The sequence below is a fragment of the Mirounga angustirostris genome, unplaced genomic scaffold, assembly GCF_029215605.1.
Source record: "Mirounga angustirostris isolate CCGP_5_RB_7025 unplaced genomic scaffold, mMirAng1.0.hap1 SCAF_8, whole genome shotgun sequence".
NCBI classification, from domain to species: Eukaryota; Metazoa; Chordata; class Mammalia; order Carnivora; family Phocidae; genus Mirounga; species Mirounga angustirostris.
The window spans coordinates 79,809,774-79,832,899 of NW_026991716.1; the positions used below are offsets into that span (position 1 = coordinate 79,809,774).

The 23,126-nt window shown below is 36.1% G+C and overlaps 1 pseudogene; it reads right to left on the bottom strand.

Annotated features, from left to right (window-relative positions):
• Positions 1–21,339: 21,339 nt before the first annotated feature.
• LOC123836469 (14-3-3 protein theta-like) overlaps positions 21,340–23,126 on the bottom strand; it is a 36,544-nt pseudogene continuing 34,757 nt past the window's right edge.

Genomic DNA, 23,126 nt, shown 5'->3' on the forward strand with positions numbered 1-23,126 from the left:
CTCGAGGCACTATAACCCATTGCAAATATCAACAGTTTCCCTAAATTAGAAGATATATTTGCCATCTGTAATTTAATTCAGAGTTTACTGCTTTGACTACATTTTTTACTCCCTAGGAAATTGTAAGAATAAAATGTTGTAGCTTTTATTCAAAGATGAATGATCATGAAGGGTGAAAGGAAAACTGTATGAAATACTTGCAATAAAGAACTCATATCTATCTGTAGGATAGTAATAAAATGGTGCTTTGCATTGTAAATGGCCTTCTCTATGTCTCTCACTAGCCATTTTTTTTTAAAGAATTTATTTATTCATTTGAGAAAGAGAGAGAGCAAAAGCAGGGGCAAAGAGAGAGGGAGAAGCAGACTCCCCTGCTAAGCAGGGAGCCCAACATGGGGTTCCATCCCAGGACCCTGGGATCATGACCTGAGCCAAAGGTAGACGTTTAACTGACTGAGCCACCCAGGCGCCCCACTGAAAAGGCAACAGTCTACTCAGAGTCTATGACATCTGATCAGTTAAAGTGTAATCTTTAAGTTGACAACTGTAAATGTCCAGTACACGTAAATTTTACAAATAAATAGCACAAACCTGTGATTTACCAAGTGTAATTTTTAAATTGATGAGATATTAGTCACTTAGATTTACTTTTCTTGAAGTTTTATAATTTATAGCCATAAGCAAATTTATGAGAACAAAACTCTAAAGCCCTTCATTGAAAGATCCTAGAGCTTTTTTTTTTTTTTTTAAGATTTTATTTATTCATTTGAGACAGAGATACAGAGAGAGGGAGCATGAGCAGTGGGAGAGGCAGAAGGCGAGGGAGAAGCAGACTCCCGGCTGAGCCAGGAGCCCCATGTGGGGCTCGATCCCAGGACCCTGGGATCATGACCCGAGCTGAAGGCAGACGCTTAACCATCTGAGCCACTCAGGTGCCCCGAAAGATCCTAGAGCTTTTAAAATAAGTTTAAGCAGGACATTTTTATTTATTTTTATTTTTTTCGTTGTGAATGGGAAGTGACTTTTTTTTTATTTCAAGTTTTTATTTGAATTCTAGGTAGTTAACATACAGTGTAATATTGGTTTCAAGAGTAGAATTTAGTGATTCATCACTTACATGTAACACCCAGTGCTCATCACAAGTGCCCTCCTTAATACCCATCACCCATTTAGCCTATCTGCCCCCCCAACCTCCCCTCCAAGCAGGACATTTTTAAAACTTATTCTCTGTATAAGATGTTGAATTTAAAGAAGTTCAGTAATGGACATAAATAATCTTTAAGAAAATATTTAAGGGTTTTATGCATCTACAAATATTCATGAGTGATCTAGCCTTTGTAATTCTATATTACAATATAGTCTTTCTTGAATATCGGTATGCTCTGTATATGCTCTGTGTATGCTCTGGGCTTTGTTCCAATTAGAGCTGTATCATTAATATCCTTAGCATTCAAACTGCTTAAAAAACCAGAAACTGGGTGGGAGGGACATTGACTCACTTGAGATTATTTTAGGGTTTAACATTGTTCAGGCACCTAGTGGCTTCTCCATGATAAATTGAAGTAATGATATCTTTTATATGATTTGGGGCTATCTCACAGACCTATTTTGTACTTGAATTTACAAAAGTGTCATGGCCTGAGTGGATATAGGTAGAAGGCAAGCAAAACAATAGCTTGTTTTAGAATTCTCATGCAAAACTGTTTTTCCAGAAGGTGTTCTCAGATAGTCTCTAATGAGACACAGCTTGGCTACCTTGCTCTTTTCTTATTGATTGAATTTTTCCTCCAATATCTGTGAACATCTAAGGATAAACCAACTTTTGAATGGGATATTCACATCGTTCTTTTCTTATTTTCGGATTCTGTGACAGTGATAATTTTGCTGCAATTCTAGAAATAACTAGATTATTTTTCAGTTAAGCCTTATTGAAATGTATTTATTTCAAATGTATCTTCAGTATTGACATTAATCCTGAATAAAAAGAGTACAATATCTTAGGGAGTTACAGCATTTTTACATTTTTCTTGTGATTTCTTTTTCCATAGAATATTTTCTTCTGAGTTTTCATGGGCTGTGAAACCATCCAGTGACCAAATATGGTGAATATAGGTAAAAAATTGAGTATGTCATCTGCTACCGTGAAGAATTTTAGATTACATTTCTTAAAATGAATTCTACAATATCAAAATGCACAGTTTGTAATGAATGTGTATTTACCAGGCAGAATTTTGTGACTTTTGGATACCCCCAGAATTACCAATTACATGAGGAAAACTTAAAGTGGATTATTGCAATTTTATAGTTTATAATATGCAACAATGCCAAGAATCTGAATCCAAATCCCACAGTCATCTTCGATTCTGAGATACATTTCTAAATGCAGATCTGTTTCTTCAGCTGACCATTGGAGAAAGGAGCTGGACAAATTTTGGCAATCACTGTTGCTGTCTCAAAATTCAATGTCCTTAAGGATTATCAATTCAGTATCTGGTTATTTATTATTTCTTCATACAATACAGGTAGGTATGCTTCATTGTTAGGATTTTATTATTTAATTTGCCTGCCTATGACCTCCAAGTAAATCACAATACATTTTTTATTAAGTGAGTCTTAATAAAACTAATTATTCCTTAAGAAACCAATTATTCCCTATCATATAAGGCCAGACGATTAGTAAAATCTCATAAGGAAAAAAAAATTAATATAAGGAATAGCAAGAATAGACATTGGGCTTATATAGGCATGTATTTTGAGATAGGGCAAAACCTTTGCTTATCTGGACACTTGAATACTTAGTTTTAATTTAAATATGTTATAAATAGTTCCAGACCCAGTGGATAAAGTAATCATAAAAATACTGTCATATTACATGCAATAATAGGGAATAACTATTATACATAGGATGATCTGTCACTATAAAAGAGAAATTAACTACTTTTACTCTTATCTAATAAACTTCAGCTAACAGAGTTTTCTTCGAGACACTAGAGGTCTGGCTTTAAATTCATTAGTTCCTTACATCTCTATTAACATTATATACTAACTTATAAGAACACTCTGGCAGCTTATTTGGTTGAACCTAAAAAAATATATCTTCCCAGTTAAGAAGCACACCTCCATTTTTATCATTATCATAATGTCAACAGCATTAGTTTGTGAGGTTCTTGAAATGAATTATCCAGAACAGATATATCCCAATTACATAAAAATTACCTCAGAATGGAAAAACAATCATTAAAGATATCTGTAAAGGAAAAAATGCCTATTACAAAGCCAAAGGAAAGTAGTGTCCAGAGCTTAAGACTAACACAGATGTTTTTTTACAATGGTTATTAAATTTGGTGGGTCTTTGTATACAAACTAGAAAATAATTTATTTCATAGTAGCAAAAAGCAGCTTTAACTACAATTTTTTAATTATTTAGAATTTTTCCCAATTTTTACACTGGTAAATTTGTATGAATTTAGGCTAAATGTGAATGTGATTTGGCCAATGGGAAATAGAATCATAAAGATGAAAAGAAAGTATAAGTGTCCTCATTGTTTCAGAGGTTTCTAAGATTTCATAATTCTTCTGCATCGTTTCTTTTTTTTTAAGATTTTATTTGAGAGACATAGTGAATGAGAGAGAGAGAGCACAGGAGCAGGGGCAAAGGGAGAGTGAGAAGCAGGCTCCCCTGCTGAGCCTGATGCGAAGCTCAAGCCCAGGACCATGGGATCATGCCCTGAGCCAAAGGCAGGAAGACACTTAACTGACTCTACCACGTAGGTGACCCTCTTTTGCATCATTTCATGAGAGCAAGTGTCCATAACTTCACAATGTAGACTCCCTGCTCTCTGAGGTATACTTCATATGTTCACTGAATAGGATTTCTTTTAGAAGCAAATTATTATAATTTAAACCTAGTTCAAAAAATATTATTTTCTTGAAATATGACATAAAAATGTTCAGGTTTTTACTGTAAAATTGGAAATCATAAAAGCCATTTATGAATGAGTGATTAGAGAGAGGATAATTCCAATGATACTATAACTGGAAACCATTTTAGCGGTCAAACTAGCTATCTGCCTTGTGAGAGAGATGCCCTCAATGTGCATGCCAACAATGTGAGGGCAGCATACTCCAAAGGGACACAGGCACGTGTTTGATTCACTCCCATTAGAACTAAAAGTGGCATCTGGAAATAACTTAGAAAGTAAGTTGTGCTTTGGGTATGGCAAGTCTTTAAGTCAAACTGAGTTAAAGTTGATAAGATTTAAATGGATGGCTAGAATGCAGTTGTTCTGTTATTATACCACTTCCTATTGATGATGACAGTGTCTTAGGAAGTAAATTCAGAGTACAGAGGCAGCATTGTTCTAATAGAGAGTTTCCAATATGTTTGTCATTTGTCACATGTAGCAAATCTGCTACAGTCAAACTATGGCAAATTGATGCTTCCCACTTCATTAGAGACCAGGGTATGGGGAGGTGGTCAGTGTATTACCATGAACAGCGATAGCATTATACCCCATGGTTTCCAATCACCAAACAAGAAAAATATTCTAAGGATAACTCCTCTCTCTACCTGGTCCCCACAGTTCAAAACATGAGCAGATTATAATCTTGATGGACACAAATGGACTGAGTTACACTGTATGGCATTGCCATTTTATGTAAAATATTAGCAATTTCACGTAGCTCAAATTTAAGAGGAATCATGTTAAATTCTAAGTGGGATCTTCTTTTTAAGAATCACTACTGGCTGAGGTCATAGCTGAACACAGGAAGCATGAGGAACACCATAGTCCAAGTTCTAAAAGTAACCAGTGCTTGCTGAGAGGACAGCCCAATCAAGGGACTAACACTGCCCACCTCACCATGCTCCCAGGGCAACACAGGAGGATGACTGGGAAAAATACTGAAGAACATAATCACATTTTAAGTAAATGCAGTGTTTTTGAAAAGAGAATGCCCTCTCCCCTCACATCCCTGCTGTAGAAGGAAAAAGTGGTACACCTCCTCCCCCCATAATAGAGTCAGGTACAGAGCCCATAAAAAAAGGAATTGGTCATAAAATTAGGAAGTAATTATAGCAAGAGTTATTGACTGATTGGATATTGCTAAGGTGCCCAACTTGCTGCTGGCACATTGCTATAGACTGAATTGTGCCCCCCCCCCCAAATGCATATGTTGAAGAAGCCCTAACCCTCAATGTAATGGGATTTAGAGATGGGCCCTTTGGGGAGTTAATTACATTTAGATGAGGTCATGAGGGTGGGCTTCTCGTGCTGGAATTAGTGCCCTATAAGAAGAGGCACCAAAGACCTTGCTCTCTCTCTCGAAATCTCTCTCTCTCGCTCCCCACCATCCGAGGATACAGGAGAAGGCGGTCATCTGCAAGCCAGGATGAAAGCTCTCACCAAAACCTAACCATGCTGGACTTTCAGCTCCAGAACAGTGAGAAAATACATTCCTGTTGTTTAAGTCACTCAGTCTATGCTACTGGTATGGCAGCCCAAGCCGACTAATACAAAGAGCAAAGGAACCTTGCAAGCAGACATTGAGATGGAAGGACAAAAAGAAATCCAGTGCTACCACCTCAATTTTTCAGTTGCCAAGTGATATGGAACTCATCGTACATGAATTTGGTGATTATGGAAGATGGGTAAGATTGGAGGCCACAGTCTTGCCTGGACTCCAAGTCCTATGGGGCCCCCACGTATGATGCTCCCAGGTGAGTTTCTGTCAATAAATATAGTGCAGAACCACCAGTGGTACAGAGAGCCCCTTGTCATAAGGAATACTGGAGTTTTAAAAAAGGTCAAACAAATAGACAATGATTCCAGATGATGCTAACATAAGAAAAGAGTTATGTCTCAGAACAGGAGAAGCTCTACCTGAGGCCCAAGATATTGAAGTCCCAAGTCTGATATAATTCAAGTGTTGGAGTGATGATCTCAAAGCAACGGGACTGTTTTAAAAATAGAATTATACTGTTCTAGTAAACAAGCAAAAAAAGAATGAAAAGTTACAGAGTCAGACTGCTGTATTTACTCCTAATAAAGTCTGCTACCCAGAGTGAGAGGGAGTAACCACAGCAGTTGGTGACAATTATTGGGAAAAATAAAATTACTCCATATTAATAGCCCAACAATTTGAAGCTCTTTTCTAAAGAATTTATACCAGTGTTTTTGAACATAATTACATTCTGAAACTATGGGTATTTCTAGGAACATTCATTGTTTGTCATTCTTTTTATGTGTAGTGCTCTGAATTACCATAAAATTGTTTCTCAGGAGATTTATACTAGACACATGAAAACATCTTTGAATGTTTTGCATCAGAAAGTATCACTGACTCAGTTCCTGTACCGAAGAAGAATTAACTGAGTACTTACTATGAGCTGAAATTTCAAAGAAGGAAAATCATATTGCCCCTGACATCAGTAAGCTCAACGTTTAGTAGAAGAGACCAATACTCAATGAATTTTAACAATTAAGGACTTATATATTTTATTTCTTTCCTGATTAAGTACATTTTCGTTAGCATCCAATTAATATTATACAAAAGAATACATTGCTATTTAAATTCTTTATGCAAGCATGCTAATATATTCCAGAAAAGAAATTATATTTGTTAATTGGGCATCTTTGAAAATTAATGCTTTGCACACATATAACAAATTTTGATTTAATATCTTACTGCAAATAGTTTTTAAATGAAATTATAGGAATCATTAGGCACAGAACCCATGATGGAGATCTTCATAATTATTTACTCTCACTTCTTTTTTTTTTTTTTTTTTAAAGATTTTATTTATTTATTTGAGAGAGAGAGAATGAGAGAGAGCAAGCACATGAGATGGGGGAGGGTCAGAGGGAGAAGCAGACTCCCTGCCGAGCAGGGAGCCCGATGTGGGACTCGATCCCGGGACTCCAGGATCATGACCTGAGCCGAAGGCAGTCGCTTAACCGACTGAGCCACCCAGGCGCCCCGATTTACTCTCACTTCTATTTGGTCTAGTTTTCCTGTTTATTTCACTACAAATAGTTCATAAATGATAATAACTTAAAATTTTTGAATGACTATGATAATTATTCATGAAGTTTATGCATCTCTTAAAGTAGCTCTAATAACTTCCCTAAAGGGACCCTATTGTCTACACACAAGATGATTTGTGTAAGTATCCCTACATTTCCAAAGGTTAGACTTTTTGAAATCACATACATTCAGTTAATGATTTTCCTTGTGTTACCTAATGCAGCACACTTTGTTAACTTTGTTAACTGATTAAGAGGTTATACACATTTTTTGTTGTTTCTCGGCTCTCTTGTATCCTGTAAATTTACCTAACATATTCCACCGATACTTTGAAGGCTCTCTAATTTCCCCCCTTATTCCTGTTTCTTTGGTTACTGTCTACTGTGAGAGCTTCTTTCTGCCTCTGGTTTTTAACCTGCCACATGTCATATTTTATAAATCTATGTCAACTATCTGTGTTAGAAATGCGTAGAGTAAGTCTGATGTTTTAATGTTGCTTAGAACAAAGTCCATACTCTTCATAATAACATTCCAGGTTCTTTATGGTCATTGACAGTTTCATCCCCAGGTTTTTTTTAATCTCTTCACTTTATATTCTAACCACACTTACTCCCCAAATATGCCACGGATGGACATAGGCTGTATGACTGACTTGAGACAACATTAACTGTGACTTAAAATAACAAAGGTTTATTTCATAATCATTACAAGTTGACTGAGAACTCCGCTTTCTGTCCTCCTCACTCAGGGATGCAGGCTGACAGCACCTGCAGAAAATGGCTGGGAGGCGGGAGCATGGAACATGTTGGACAGGCTCTTGTATGCTTTCCTTCAGAAGCGATACATATGTTATGCTCCCATTCTATTGGAAAAGCAAGTTGTATGATCACAGCTGTGTAGGGCAACCAGAGTATATGCAAAGTCAACATGTCTTCATGATTCTGCTTATTCTAATTGTTCTTTTTCCTTTTGCTGCCCAAATTGTACCCTTTTCTATATGATAAAATCCTTTCCATTCTTCATGGTTGAGCCCCCTTTATATGCCTACCGGCAACATGTTAATGTGCTTCATGAGCATTTATCTCATTATAATAATAGCATTGATAATAGTAACAGCACCAAAAGCATTACTTTTTGAGCACTATGTGCCAAGCCCTGCACTAGGTACTTCATGAATATCATATTCAATCCAGACAAAAACCCTGTGACCTGTTAGGTACTTATCCTTTTGGCAGAGAAGCAAACTCAGGACCAGGAAGGCTAAAGGATTGGCTTTATCTGCACATCTGATGGATGGGCAACTCAAGATATGAATCGTTGTCTGTCTGGCTACAGAGACTGGTGGTGGCACAACATTTTGTGGGTTTCCCCTTGCATCATAGAACCCATTCTGAGTTCTTGAAATTCACAGCTATTTTCATAGTCTTTCTACATAAGGAGCTCACAGTAAATAATTGATGAATTATTTAGTATCATTAGTGTATTCTTTCATGACTCCATTGTCCTCTGCTTCTCTTTTAGGGAAGGATAACAGTCTTTTAAATAAATAGTTGGGTTCATCTATACAGGAAGAAAAAAAAAAAAACTGCAGGAAACCTGGATCCATATTTATTGAAGAAATCTTGTTAGACTTCACTTATCATTAAACTATGGCTGAATCTATTGGCAAAGCAAGTAATGTCACTGCCTCTGGATTCCAGCTGGCCAATCCTGAAAGTGCAAAGAAGCAATGGCAATTCAAAAAGAATTCTGAAACCTCCACGGGGTGCCATTTTAGAGTTGAATACACAGCACCACTCTGCCTCTGTGAGGCAAGTTGGCTGCAATTTTTAAAATATATCTAGTTTCACTGTGGTTTAGCAGCCCATTTACATGTTATGAACTCTGACTACATTAATTATAGCTGCCACTTTCTATAAATAAATATCAGTAGCAAATAAAACTAGTATTCAATATTGTTTTGTACTTCTCCAGGCATAGCCTGTCAGTAAATTGGTTATAGAGTCTTTGATAGTCATTTTACACTGAGCTTGGTTAGTGCCAGTATAATTGGTGTGAAAGTAATGAAATTACATCATAATTTTAGAAGCAATATAGCTACCATATGCTTACATTACAATGTAACTGTTGGTTTGTTTGCAGATTGCACATGCCTCAGGCATCCTTTAGAGTCATTTCAATTTATTTAGAGAAACTTCTACATGCATCAACTGGAATGACGTTCAATGAAAAAATTAAAGAAAAATAATTGCTTAATTAAAAAATATATAGCATCTATGTTTATTCCCACAACTAATGATCAGGAAAAACAGTGTTTCTTAAGTTTTTGCAAAGACATTATGGATAGGCAAACAGAAATTCCTTAGGGCTGAATCTAACAGAATTAACCAAAGCAGAAAATATTTAATTTTTTTTCAATATTGACCATTTGTAAGCTAACGGAAGTCAATTTTTGAAATTATATCAATTCAAACTATCACTAGAATACTTTTTGGATTTTTTTCTTTATGACATCAGGCTTCATGGGGAAGAGTGTCAGACCAGGACTGGCTATGAAGACTAAAATACAATTTAAATAAGTGGAATTGTGAGTTGACATATCAGTGACAAAAATAAATAGTTCTGTGGATTAAAATGTGGACACGTGGATGCTCTTTGTCCCTGAATCTTTATACTTACCAAAACTTTGAAAGGATCATAGCAAATATTGTGGCATAAAAACACTAAGATTTTTCTGGTCAATTACTTGATTTTTAGTTTTTTTAAGATAGCATTTTTAAAGATTCAGAATACATAGCCATATACTTAAAATGCATTAAGCAGAGATTATTAAATATTCAATAATTTAGAAGATAGTCATTGCCTTGCTACCTCACAGTTAGCTCTGTAAGAGTCATTTATCATGGGCCCACAGTTAAACATAGGCTGTCTACCGGTGTGATTTCAGAGGTATACCTCCTAAGCTAAACTTAGCTGTTCAAAACTGTTTGAAATGATTTTACCAGAGGACAAAAATCTTTAAATGCACTAATAGAGATAAGGCTTAAAATGTAAATATTCATGATTGAGCAAATATATTAGATAAGATTTGTAATAAGGCACACATTATGGCTCTTGGTTTTCCCCCCAAGAGTCAGTTTTTATAGTTGAAGGGAACAGTGGTGGATTCAAAAATGAAGCCAGGAGCACTTGGACTCTCTTCAACTTTGCTGTGATAGATTTCTAACTAACCTTATGTGGAGGCTGGAGAGTGTCAAAATGGAGCACCGTGTAAAACAACATCAGAGGAGCAGAAAGGAAGATGGGCACTAACATCCGAACATAAGTAGGCACATAAAAATGTATCTACTTCAATTACTTACTGGACTTTAATTATCACCTCCGTTTGGGTCACTCCCAAATTTAGGTATCACTCATTATCTCTTACTTGTGTACTAGCTCCACTGGATATATCTACCATCATCTCAAACTCAGTGGACTTTCAAGAGCATTTTGGTCCTAAAATTATGATGAACATACAATATTTTTTCAGTGCTTGAGAAACTACCTTGATCCCAAGAGAAAAACATTCGCCCTCTCATTTCAATCTGGAATTCATACAATTGATTGCCTCTATATGTATTATTTCAAAGTCTTACATTTGTTTCTTTGAAATTTTACATTCCATTTTCCTTCTCCACAATCATGTCCATCATGTTATCCTGGTCTTTGTTATCACATGTCAAAATCAGTTGATGGTCTCCTACTGGCTCTTCTTATCTTCAGAATCCTGAAGTCACATATCTTTAAACTTCTCACTTAGGCAAACTTTCCTAAAGCATTCTTTTTACTGGGCCAGATCCCTATTTAAGAATGTGTGATGAGGGGCACCTGGGTGGCTCAGTCGTTAAGCGTCTGCCTTTGGCTCAGGTCTTGATCCCAGGTTCTTGGGATCGAGCCCCGCTTTGGGCTCCCCACTCAGTGGGAAGCCTGCTTCTCCCTCTCCCACTCCCCTTGCTTGTGTTCCCTCTCTCGCTATGTCTCTGTCAAATAAATAAAATCTTTAAAAAAAAATAAGAATATGTGATGGTTTCATATTGTGTCTTTTTTAATAAATATTATTTTTCATTACTCCTTAATATACAGATAACATTCTTACTCTGTGCTTTGTGTAACATACTATGAATGCAATTTCTTCACGTTACATATATAAAACCTATTCTGTTCATTTGACTATAAAAATTACTTCTTCTCACCATATTTATCTATCGAATTTTTCCAATCCTTAAAAATCCAGGTTATATCTTTTTTCTCCCATGAGATTCTAGACCACTAAGATTTTCCCTTTGAAGTCCTGTCCCATTTGCTGTTAGTGCTTACCCACTGTAAGCTCTTTCCCTAACACCTTCAAATGCCAAAGTTGCCTTGAGGACAAGGATGATACTGGTATTATTTTGTAGAACTTACAACACATAGCCAATAATGACTACATATCAGGTGATAATATTTATCATCTTACATATTGATTTCCCCCTGAGTTTAGGGTTAAATTACTTGACTAGTTGTTAAGTATAAATTATCAAGTAGCTTAATTATTTTTTGGCTCCATCCAGGTGTTAAATCCCAATAGGCAGTTATGTCTAGTCATTCATATGGATTTATACTCTCCCTTCTACCCCTCTTCTCCCAAAGATAGTTGATTGAACTAGGTGACCACTAAATTCCATTCTGTTCCTGAGATTTTATGATTCTGAAACTAGATGACTCATATGGGAAAGCAACACTAAAGTCAAATTAGCCTGTGTAAGGTTAAGATAATCCATATAGGAAAAAATTCTGAGTCAGGTTACTGGAAAATTTGCGAAACAAACAGTAATGTTAATAATATATAAATAGTATATAATTTTATATTATATATCCATCAGAAATAAAGATAAAATGATATGTTAGCAAACTTGCTAACAATGATTATAATGAGCTGGATTTCTGATGCAATGTGAGCATTGGCCTAATTATCAAAAACTGAGAGAAATAGTGTAATGATAGCATTTAAATGTGATTCAAGGACACCTGGGTGGCTCAGTCTGTAGTCTGTCTTCGGCTCAGGTCACGATCTCGGGGTCCTGGGATTGAGCCCCACATCGGGCTCCCTGCTCAGTGGTGAGTCTGCTCAAGATTCTTTATTTCTCTCCCTCTCCCTCTACCCCTCCCCCACTCATGCTCTCTCTCTTTCTCTCTCTCTCTCTCAAATAAATAAATAAAATCTTTAAAAAATGCGATTCCAAAAATCATAGGTAAAGTATAATTGCTGTTATAACACATTTGTGTCCTTTCAGAATTGCATGAGCTCTAATCAATACTATGGCTTTAGTAGTTAAAGAAAGCATATTCTCTAAGGTCAGGGATTTTAGGAAACCAGTCCCTACCTGGCTGGCCTCATCCTGTGGCTGCATGATTAAACTGGCTAGTAGAAATTCCCAGACAATAGAATGCCAGGGAACAAAATATCCATATGTTCTTTTTCTTCATAATAGACAAAATTAGAATGTCTGTTCCCTCCCTTTTACACTGTAACCTTGGACCATGCTTCACCTTTTTTTCTCCCCAACTCCCTGTTCACTTACCTTTCTCATTTCCTACAAAGGAAAAGATTTATGTAAAATTATCTATTTAAATCCTAAGTCTGTGGAGGAAAGTTAAAATCTTTGAAGGAAATGTCTATTATCCTATGTAAAATTGATGCAAACCCATTTGGGGTCAACAGGAGACAAAAGCAAACCACACCCTTGTGCATGTCCATCCTATACATGACTCCTAACAGTGCTATTGGAATAACTAACATGGGAAATTCTTGGGATAGGTTTTAGAGATGGATGTCCAATGTAGGAATTACTGTTTGGTAATAAACATACTTACCCCCTCCCTTCATGATTGAATAACATAGTCTACAAAGTACACTAACAGAGAACAACGATACAGATAAAGTATTATTGATTCTTAAGGCTTTCTGGCAATTTTTATAGTAAGATTCTTTGGATTATTTCCAAGGAGGAAGGAGCTCACACCAAATTTTGAACTAGCAAGTTTCTCGGGCAGTTTGGTTAAAATAAGCATCTGTTTCTGAGAGGAACAAATTTACGCATATGGATGTGAGATTACCTTCTTTGTGGCTGGGTTGATCTTCCCCTAGTGATAGGTGCGAAGGAGATCCTCTGTTTAAGATTTATTTATTTATTTATTTATTTATTTATTTATTAGAGAGAGAGAGCATGAGAGGGGGGAAGGGCAGAGGGAGAAGCAGACTCCCCGCCGAGCAAGGAGCCCTATGTGGGACTCGATCCTGGGACTCCAGGATCATGACCTGAGCCGAAGGCAGTTGCTTAACCGACTGAGCCACCCAGGCGCCCTGGAGATCCTCTGTTAACTAGATTATAGGCTAGGAATAAGACATGGGTTCTGACTGATACATTCATGCACGTAATTACTTACATAGCTAATGAAAAGGCTATTAATGGAGGAAATCATTATGTTCTACTGCAAACAAATTCTTAGAAAGGACACAAAGAACAGCTGGATTTTTTAGAAAATCAAACTTGAAACTAAGGAATTTAAAATATTAGTAAACTGGGGCACCTGGGTGGCTCAGTCATTAAGCGTCTGCCTTCGGCTCAGGTCATGATCCCAGAGTTCTGGGACCGAGCCCCACATAGGGCTCCCTGCTCAGTGGGAGGCCTGCTTCTCCCTCTCCCACTCTGCCTCCTTGTGTTCCCTCTCTTCCTGTGTCTCTCTCTGTCAAATAAATAAATAAAATCTTAAAAAATAAATAAAATAAAATAAAATATTAGTAAACAAAAACATACAACAATGTTAATAAACATATACAATTTCTAGCTTTTTCTGGTACCATCTCTTTTTTCTTACATTTTTGTGTGAGCTTGAGTGGGGGAGCAGGGAAAGGGCAGAGAGGAAGGGAGAGAACCTTAAGGAGACTCCGTGTTGAGCACGGTGCCCCATGCCGGGTTCAATCTTATGACCCTGAGAGCATGACCTGAGCTGAAATCAAGAGTTGGAGGTTTAACCAACTAAGCCACCCAGGTGCCCCATTTACTTCATTCAAGATGGCCAGTCTGCTATGACTAAATTATGGAAAATCTATTCTCAGAGAGTGACAGAAACACCAAGATTTAAACATTATACAAAGATTTTGGTCTCTCCTCAGATTGTTGTCATTCAGGTATCCCAAGATTTTCCACCAGAGCATATGTAGAATTCAATTTTAAAATTTCCCTCCAAACTCTTAAAGTTCTTGGAAAGTTATACATGTTACTTTAAAATATGTTTAAGTCAAGTGTTTTGCTATGGAATTTAAAGTAATAACAAAGCATTTGGAATTTGTAGAGCAGAGGACATGCCATTACGTGAAAAAGCCTACATTTACTTTATAAATACATGAAGAACACTAAAATGAGAATAATTTTAGAAGACACATATCTTGGGACACCTGGGTGGCTCAGTCAGTTAAGCACCTACCTTCAGGTTGGATCATGATCCTGGGGTCCTGGGGTCCTGGGATGGAGTCCCACATCCGGCTTCTTGCTCAGCGGGGAGCCTGTTTCTCCCACTGCCTGCCACTCCCCCTGCTTGGGCATGCTCTCTCTCTGACAAATACATAAATAAAATCTTTTAAAAAAGTAAAAATGAAAGACATATCTTCTCTTTTGAGTCGAGAGTTTCGTATGGACACTGATTACCAGGACTTATTGACCCAGATATTATAAATTGTCAACTAATGATGTAATATATGGTGATTAACAAAACATAATAATAAAAAATAAATAAATAATTAAATTAAATTAATATTAGTGCATATGTAACAAATCAATACCCCCTATTATCATGATAATAAAGTATTATAAAATTTAAAAAAAAGTATTATCCTCAAATTCAAAGAGCCATAGGGGCTTCCAAAAGAAGTTTGCATTTGAAGAAGTTCTAAAATGAAGACAACTTATTGGGAGTAGGTGGAAGTCGGTTGTCACAAACGCCTAGTGTGTTGTTTATGATCATTAGTAATGTCTGCTGATTTGCAAAGCATGTTAAGAGGCTTCGTGTAGAAACAGCCATACGGTGATGAACTGGAGTAGGTATTATTGCATTCTGATATTAAATTATGCTTTACAGTGTATCTGTAGGGTTGCATCAATCCAACAATATAACATTTGCTAAGCAAAAGTACTTTAATGTCTTTTCTAGGCAAGTAAATGGCAGAGCAAGTGTACATTATTCTCAACAGGGAAATTCAAGTATATTTTGCTGCTGCCGACAAAAAGATTAAATAAAGGAAATCCAATTTAAAACATCAGTGTTCCAGCACTAACCTGTAGTGAAAACAGAATTCTGAAATAAGAAATTTGTCACTGTCTTCTGGGATGGGGACTTGCGCGATTTAAGACGGTAAAGATATCATATCCTCTTTCATTTTTTAAAAAAGTTATCAGCAACTGCACTTTCACACATGGACAATGGGTGTGGAAAGATACTTCCTCCTCTAAGGCCAGGAATATCATTATTTGAGTGCTTCCCAGCATTTAAGAGACATTATCTAACTAAAAATCTCCCAACAGCCTTAAAGAGAATGTATTTCGTTAGAATTTTACAAAGGACCAAAGAAGAATCAAAGAGTTTCAACACATACCTTATTTGCACAGCTAGGAAACTGCAGAGCCCAAATGCCAAGGTCTGTCCCTGAAACTTCAAGGTGAATCAGAGCCTTCATCAAGATGCTGCCCTCACTTGTGCCATAAACGTGTGTCCACCCACTCTAGCACTTTTTATGTAATAATTACATGAATAATTTTAGGTAATGAGTCTCTTCTGTGATTTAAAATAAAGTTGCAGTAGCCAAAATATGGTGGCCTTAATTTAGGAAATTCTCTTTAATAATTTACTATTATTATTTCACAAGCATTTCAATGACAATAAGCCAAGCGTAGGGGCAGGGGTAGAGAAAGAAATATGGCTTGTTTTCATTTTACCTTTTAAAGTCATTAGTAACACTGCAATATTTTCTTATATAAATATGAATTAGTAATTCTTAATTTTAAATATACACATATTTATTGATTGATTGATTGATTTTTAAAGATTTTATTTATTTATTTGACAGAGAGAGACAGTGAGAGAGGGAACACAAGCAGGCAGAGTGGGAGAGGGAGAAGCAGGCTCCCCGCTGAACAGAGAGCCCAATGCGGGGCTCAATCCCAGGACCCTGGGACCATGACCTGAGCCGAAGGCAGACACCTAACAACTGAGCCACCCAGGCGCCCCTACATATACACATATTTAAACTGAGGCTAATAACTACCTAATCTGTATTTTAATAATTACATGATAGTTGAAAAAGCTGCATATTAGAAAGAAGTATCTTCAATCTAATTATCTTTCAATTCCTAAAATAATCATTTTAAGTTCAGTTCTGCTCTTAAATATCATATACATCAACTTGGGAGTGATTTGGAAATGAACTTGCTCATCTTTAGCTATTCATTTTGCAAAATATTTAGCTGTCCTAGATATGTAAGGACATATTAAATTAGATGAATAATTTATTTCCTGGCTAACAAATGCAACCCAATTTCCCAAAAACAAAAACAAATAAAACAAAAACAAAAATTCGCCCAAACAATCTCTATAATGAGACTACTAATTTGTTCCTTTAATACCTTACTATCTCTTTCTCACTTGGTAGTGAATCAAATATAATCAGTTTGTGGTAAGTGCTAATCAAAAGACACTAGAGATGGAATTCATATGAATGTTTTTTTGCAATTTCCTTCATAGGCTATGTAACATTTATGTCTGGGTTATTAGGTATTCAGCTTACCTAAACCTTGTGGAGGATGCCATAAATGTTTTTCTCACCAATTTCTTACACAAAGCTGGAAACTCAAGCTGAAGTCAGGAGGTTGATTTCCCCTGCACAAGAAACAGTACGATTCTCTTCACACCCCTGCCAGAGGCAATTATGGCTGTATTTAATTCCTGAATATACAGTTCTTTGAACTCTTATTCACAACCTCAGAAGGGAAAAATAATGTGCTTTGTGTCAAAATACAGTATCTATTTTCTCTTGGGACTTAATTTTTTAGGGCAGATTTAAGTTCAAAGCAAAATTAAGGGGAAGGCACAGCGATATCCCACATATTCCTCACCCCACAGACACTTAGTTCCCCCATTATCAACATCTCTCACCACAGTGGTACATTTGTTACAATTGATGAACTTACACTGACATATCATAATGACCCAGAGACCACAGTTTACCCTACGTTTCACTCTTGATTTCCGACTTTGAATATGTAGGTTTAGAGAAATGTGTAATGACATATATTCATCATTATGGTATCATAAAAGGTATTTTCACTGCCCTAAAAATCCTCTGTGCTCTATGTGTTCATCCATCCCCACCCACCAATCTCTGGCAACTGCTTGTATTTTTACTGTATCCATAGTTTTGTCTTCTCCAAAATGTTATATATCTGGAATCGTACAATATATAGTCTTTGGAATTGGCTTCTTTCACTCAGTAATACGCACTTAAGTTCCCTTCATGTTTTCACGTCTTGATAGCTCATTTCTTTCTATCACTGAATGATACCCTTTGTCTGAATATACCACAGATTATGTATTCATTAGTTTACTGAAGGACATCTTGGTTGCTTCCAAGTATTGGCAATTATGAATTAAAGCTGCTATAAGCATCCGTGTACAGGTATTTGTGCAGATGTAAGTTTTCATCTCTTTTTAGGTAAACACCAAGGAACGCAATTGCTGGATCATATGGTAAGAGTATGTTTAGTTTTGTAAAAACTGACAAACTGTCTTCCAAACTGGCTGTACTATTTTGCATTTTTACCAGCCATGAATGTGAGTTCCTGCTGCCTCACATCCTTGCCAGCATTTGGTGTTACCAGTGCTCCAGATTTTGGCCATTCTAATATGTATGTAGTGTTATCTCATTGTTTTAAGTTACATTTTCCACAAATTACATGGTGCACCTTTCCATATGCATACTTGTCATCTGTGTATCTTCTTTGGTGAGGTATCTATTAAAGGCTTTGGTCTGGCTTTTAATAGGGTTGTTTGTTTTCCTGTTGTTGAGTTTAAAAGCTCTTTGTATAGTTTTAGTAACCATCTTTTATCAGCTGTGTCTTTTGCAAAATTTTTTTTTTCCGGTCTGTGACTTGTCTTATCATTCTCATGATATCATCTTTTGAAGAGCAGAAGTTTTAAATTTTAACGAAGTCCAGCTTATCAATTATTTCTTTCATGGATAGTGCCCCTGGTGTTGTATCTAAAGAGTTATCACTGCACCCAAGGTCATCTAGGTATTTTCCTATGTTATCTTCTCAAAATTTTTAGTTTTGCACTGTGCATTTAAGCCCATGATCTATTTTGAGTTAATTTTTGTGAAGGGTGTAAAGTCTGTATCTAGATTCCTTTTTCACATGTGGATGTCTAATTGTTCCAGCACCATTTGTTGAAAAGACTATCTTTGCCCCACTGTACTGCCTTTGCTCCTATTTCAAAGATCAGTTGGCTATACTTATGTGGGTCAATTTCTGGGCTCTCTATTCTGTTTTATTGGCCTATTTGTCTATTCTTTGGCCAATATCACCTTGTCTTGATTACCATAACTTTATAGTAAATCTTGAAGTCAGGTAGTATTCCAACCGTGTTCTGCTCCTTCAATATGGGTTAGCTCTTTCGGGTCTTTTGTCTCTCCATATAAACTTTGGAATCAGTTTGTTGGTATCCAAAAAATTACTTACTGAGGATTTTGATTGGGATTGCATAGAATTTATAGATCAAATTTGGAAAAACTGACATCTTGATAATATTGAGTCCTCCTAACCATGAACATAGAATATTTCTGCATTTATTTATTCTTATATTTCCCTTATCAGTTTTGTACTTTTCCTCATATAGATCATGTACATATTTTGTTAATTTATATCTAAGTATTTTATTTGAGGGGATACTAATGTAAATTGTATTCTGTTTTTAAGTTCAAATTACATTTGTTCATTGCTGGTGTACAGGAAAGCAAGTGACTTCTGTATATTAACCTTGTACCCTCCAACCTTGCTATAATTGATTATTAGTTCCAGAAGTTTTTCTGTCAATTCTTTTGGATTTTTTACATAGAAAATCATGTCATCTGCAATCAAAGATAGTTTTATTTTTTTCCCAATCTGTATTCTTTTCCTTTGTTTTTCTTGTTTTATTTCATTAGTCAGAACTTCCAGTATGATGTTAAAAAGAAGTGGTAGAAGACGACATCCTTATCTTGTACTTGGTCTTAATGGGGAAAGCTGAGTTTGTCACTATTACATATGATGTTAGCTGCAGGTTTTTTGTAAATATTCTCTCTCTTTTTTTTAAAGATTTATTCATTTATTTTGGAGAGAGAGGACAAGCAGGAGGGTCAGGAAGAGGGTGAGAGAATCTCAAGCAGACTCCACAGTGAGTGCGGAGCCCAATATGGGGCTCAATCTCACATCCCTGAGAGCACAACCTGAGCTGAAACCAAGAGCTGGATGCTTTACCAAAAGCACCACCCAGGTGCCCCTGTAAATATCCTTTATCAAGTTAAGATAGTTCCCGTCTATCTCTAGTAGACTGAGACTTTTTATCATGAATGGCTCTTAGATTTTGTTAAATGTTTTTTTCTGCATTTGTTTCTATGATCATGTGATTTTTCTTTTTTAGCCTGTTGATATGATGAATCACATTAATTGATTTTTGAATGTTGAATCAGCCTTGCATACCTGGGATAAATCACACATGGTATATAAGTCTTTCATACATTATTAGATTTGCTCATATTTTATTAAATATTTTTACATCTGTGGTCAAGAGAAATATTGATGTGTAGTTTTCTTTTCTCGTAATGACTTTTTCTGGTTTTGGAATTAGGGTAATATTGACCTAGTTAGGAAGCATTCCTTCCATTCTCTGAAAGAGATCATAGAGAATTGATATAATTTTATTCTTAAATGTTTGGTAGAATTTACCAATGAACCCATATGGGTCTGGTGCTCTCTATTTTGGAAGGTTTTAATTATTGATTCCATTTCTTTAACAGATATAAACCAATTCAGATTGTTTATTTCTTCTCATATGTATTTTGGTAAATTGCGTCTTTCAAGGAATTTATGCAAGTCATCTAGGTTATCAAATTTGTGGCATAGAGTTGTTCATAGTATTTCTTCATTACCATTTCATGTCCATAGGATCCATAGTGATGATTCCTCTTTCATTTCTGATATTGGTAATTTGTGTCCCCTCTCCTTTTTTCTTAATTAGTCTGGCTAAATGCTTTTTGATTTTATTGATTTTTGCCAAGAACTACCTTTTAGTTTTATTGATTTTCTCTATTGATACCCTGTTTTCAATTTTATTGATTTCTGCTCTGGTTCTTATTATTTCTTTTCTTCTGCTTACTTTGAATTTAATTTGCTCTACTTTTACTAGTTTCTTAAAGCATGAACTTGGATTCTTGGTTTTAGATTTTTTTTCTAACATAAGCATCATGTTATAAATTTCCCTCTAAGCATTGTTTTCACTGCATCTCACAATTTTTTTCTTTTTTTGGGGGGGGGTTAAATGAATTTTTATCGGAAAGGGAAGTTGTCAACTTAAACAGCAGCAAATGAAGAATGAATAAGGAAACTTCCTGTTGTCACAGATACACACGACCTCCATCGTATATGATATGAGAGGCATTTCAATTTGTGACCCCAGCGCAGAAATGCCAAATACTTTTCCATTCAATCTAATACTTCTGGATTCCTACCAAAAAGGAATACACTAAGAGCATGGAAAAGTTTCTTACTGAAAGGAAACCCCCAAAGAAGAGTAAAGGAGGAAATGTAGAAATTAAGAATGATGTAGAACACTTTTTAAACCATAATGAGCTACATTTTCATATCTTCACTGTAATACAAAACACAGTCACTTGCCGAACTAGTTCAGGTTACTTAAATAATAGATACCTTTTGGTCTTCTACATAAGTGTTTGGAAGTTACTTATGTTTATATGAAATAAAGGTATGAATACTTTTCTACAGCAGTAACTGCACACCAGGAAGGCCAAGAAAAACACAAATCAAGGAATGGAGTTTTCCCAATGCTGCAGTATGAAAAGACTATAAACAGTTGATTCCATCCATGTGAATGGGTTTCTTTGCTATAGGAAATCCAAATCCAATAAGGACTGGAGATGAGTAAAAAGGTTTCTTGAAGAGAAGAAGGTTGATACCCTGTATGAATTTAGTTTTCTGCCCCTTCCTCAGCATCACATTCTTCTCCTGCACTGTCTGAGGTCCATAATATTAGGTTGTCTCTGAGCATCTGCATGATGAGGGTGTTCTCTTTGTATGAGTCTTCATTCAGTAGATCACATTGTGCAATGGCCTCATCAAAAGCTGTTTTAGCCAGTGTGCAGGCAAGATCTGGGTAATTAAGGATCTCATAGTAAAATACAGAAAAGTTAAGAGCCAGTCCAGGAGGGTGGAGTGTGTGGGTTGTAACTCTTTCTTGCTTATATCAAAAGCCTTTTGGTAAGCATCTTGGGAATTATCTATAGTTTGTTTTCTATCATCACCACATGAAATTTCAGTAAGGTACCAGAAGTAATCTCGCTTCATTTTCAGATAGAAGACCTTACTCTCCAGATTAATTGTATTGGCTATTAAATACTTGTCCAATAATTACAGCACCATGGTGCAGATGGACCTCAGTTCAGACTCCACTTTCTCAATAGTCTTTCTTGTCAGAGCTTTTCTCCTCGATGCTCCAGATGACCCTCCAGATGGACCTGCAGTCCCCTATCATGTTCTTGTAGGCTCCCTACAGCAGGTTTTGCTCCTCATTGGACAGCTCAGTGGCCCGCTCCATCACAGCCTTCATGCAGGTGGCCATATCATCCAGGTGCTCTGCCTGCTCAGCCACTTTTGCCTTCTGGATCAGCTCTGTCTTCTCTATAGGGACAGGGAAAGGAGAGCGAGGACAAGCACCCACCTGGATTGGCCTGAGATGTGCACCCCTGGCATGAGTCCCACCAACTTGATCCACTTTTGACCTCAGCCGAGGACCCTCCAGTCTCCTGAATCTCACAAATTTTGCTAAGTTGTGTTGTTTTCATTTAGTTCAAAATATTTTTAAACTTATCTTGAAATCTATTCTCTGACCCATGTGTTATTTAATAAGGTGTTCTTTAATCTTTAGGAATCTGGGGATTTTCCAGTTATCTTTCTGTTATTGATTTAATGTTTTATTCCACTGTGGTCTGGAAGCAAACGTTGTATGATTTTTATTCATTTGGACTTGCTAAGATGTGTTTTATGGACCAAAATGTGCTCTATCTTTGTGAATGTTCTATGTGAGCTTGAGAAGAATGAGTATTCTGCTGTTGTTGGATGAAGTTGTCTATAGATGTCCATTATATCCAGTTGATTGGTACTATTGTTGAGCTCAACTATGTCCTTACTGATTTTCTGCCTGCTGGATATGTCCATTTATGATATAGGCATGTTGAAGTCTCCAGCTATGATAGTGGATTCATCTACTTCTTTTGTATCTATTTTAATGATCCTTGCTTGGCTTCTATACTTTTGATTCACAAATAAATGTTTGCACAATGATGTATAACTATCTTCCAGTTGATGCTCCTAATTTTAAATATATATGTAATAGATTAGTATTCCAGCATTTTATTTTAACATTTTACTTTTTATGTTAAAATTGAAGTTTTTAAAAATTAAAACTTTTAAAATAATTTACCTTGAATTTCACAAACAGAAAAAAATAAGATCTTACTTATTTTTATTTTTCATAATTACTATCCTTGATGTCACCAAATCCACTTATGGATAAGAACTGCAAAGAAAATTTCATACCAAGACAATTCTTTGGTTCCTATCAGTCCACTTGGCATGAACCTTTAGTTCTTGTCACTCATTTCCTTATGTCTATATGTCTTCTTTTCCACCTGTGTCTTGGGTTAGCAGGTGGCTCCTCTTCTCATGTGGTCCCTTGTATTTATTCTTATTTTACAT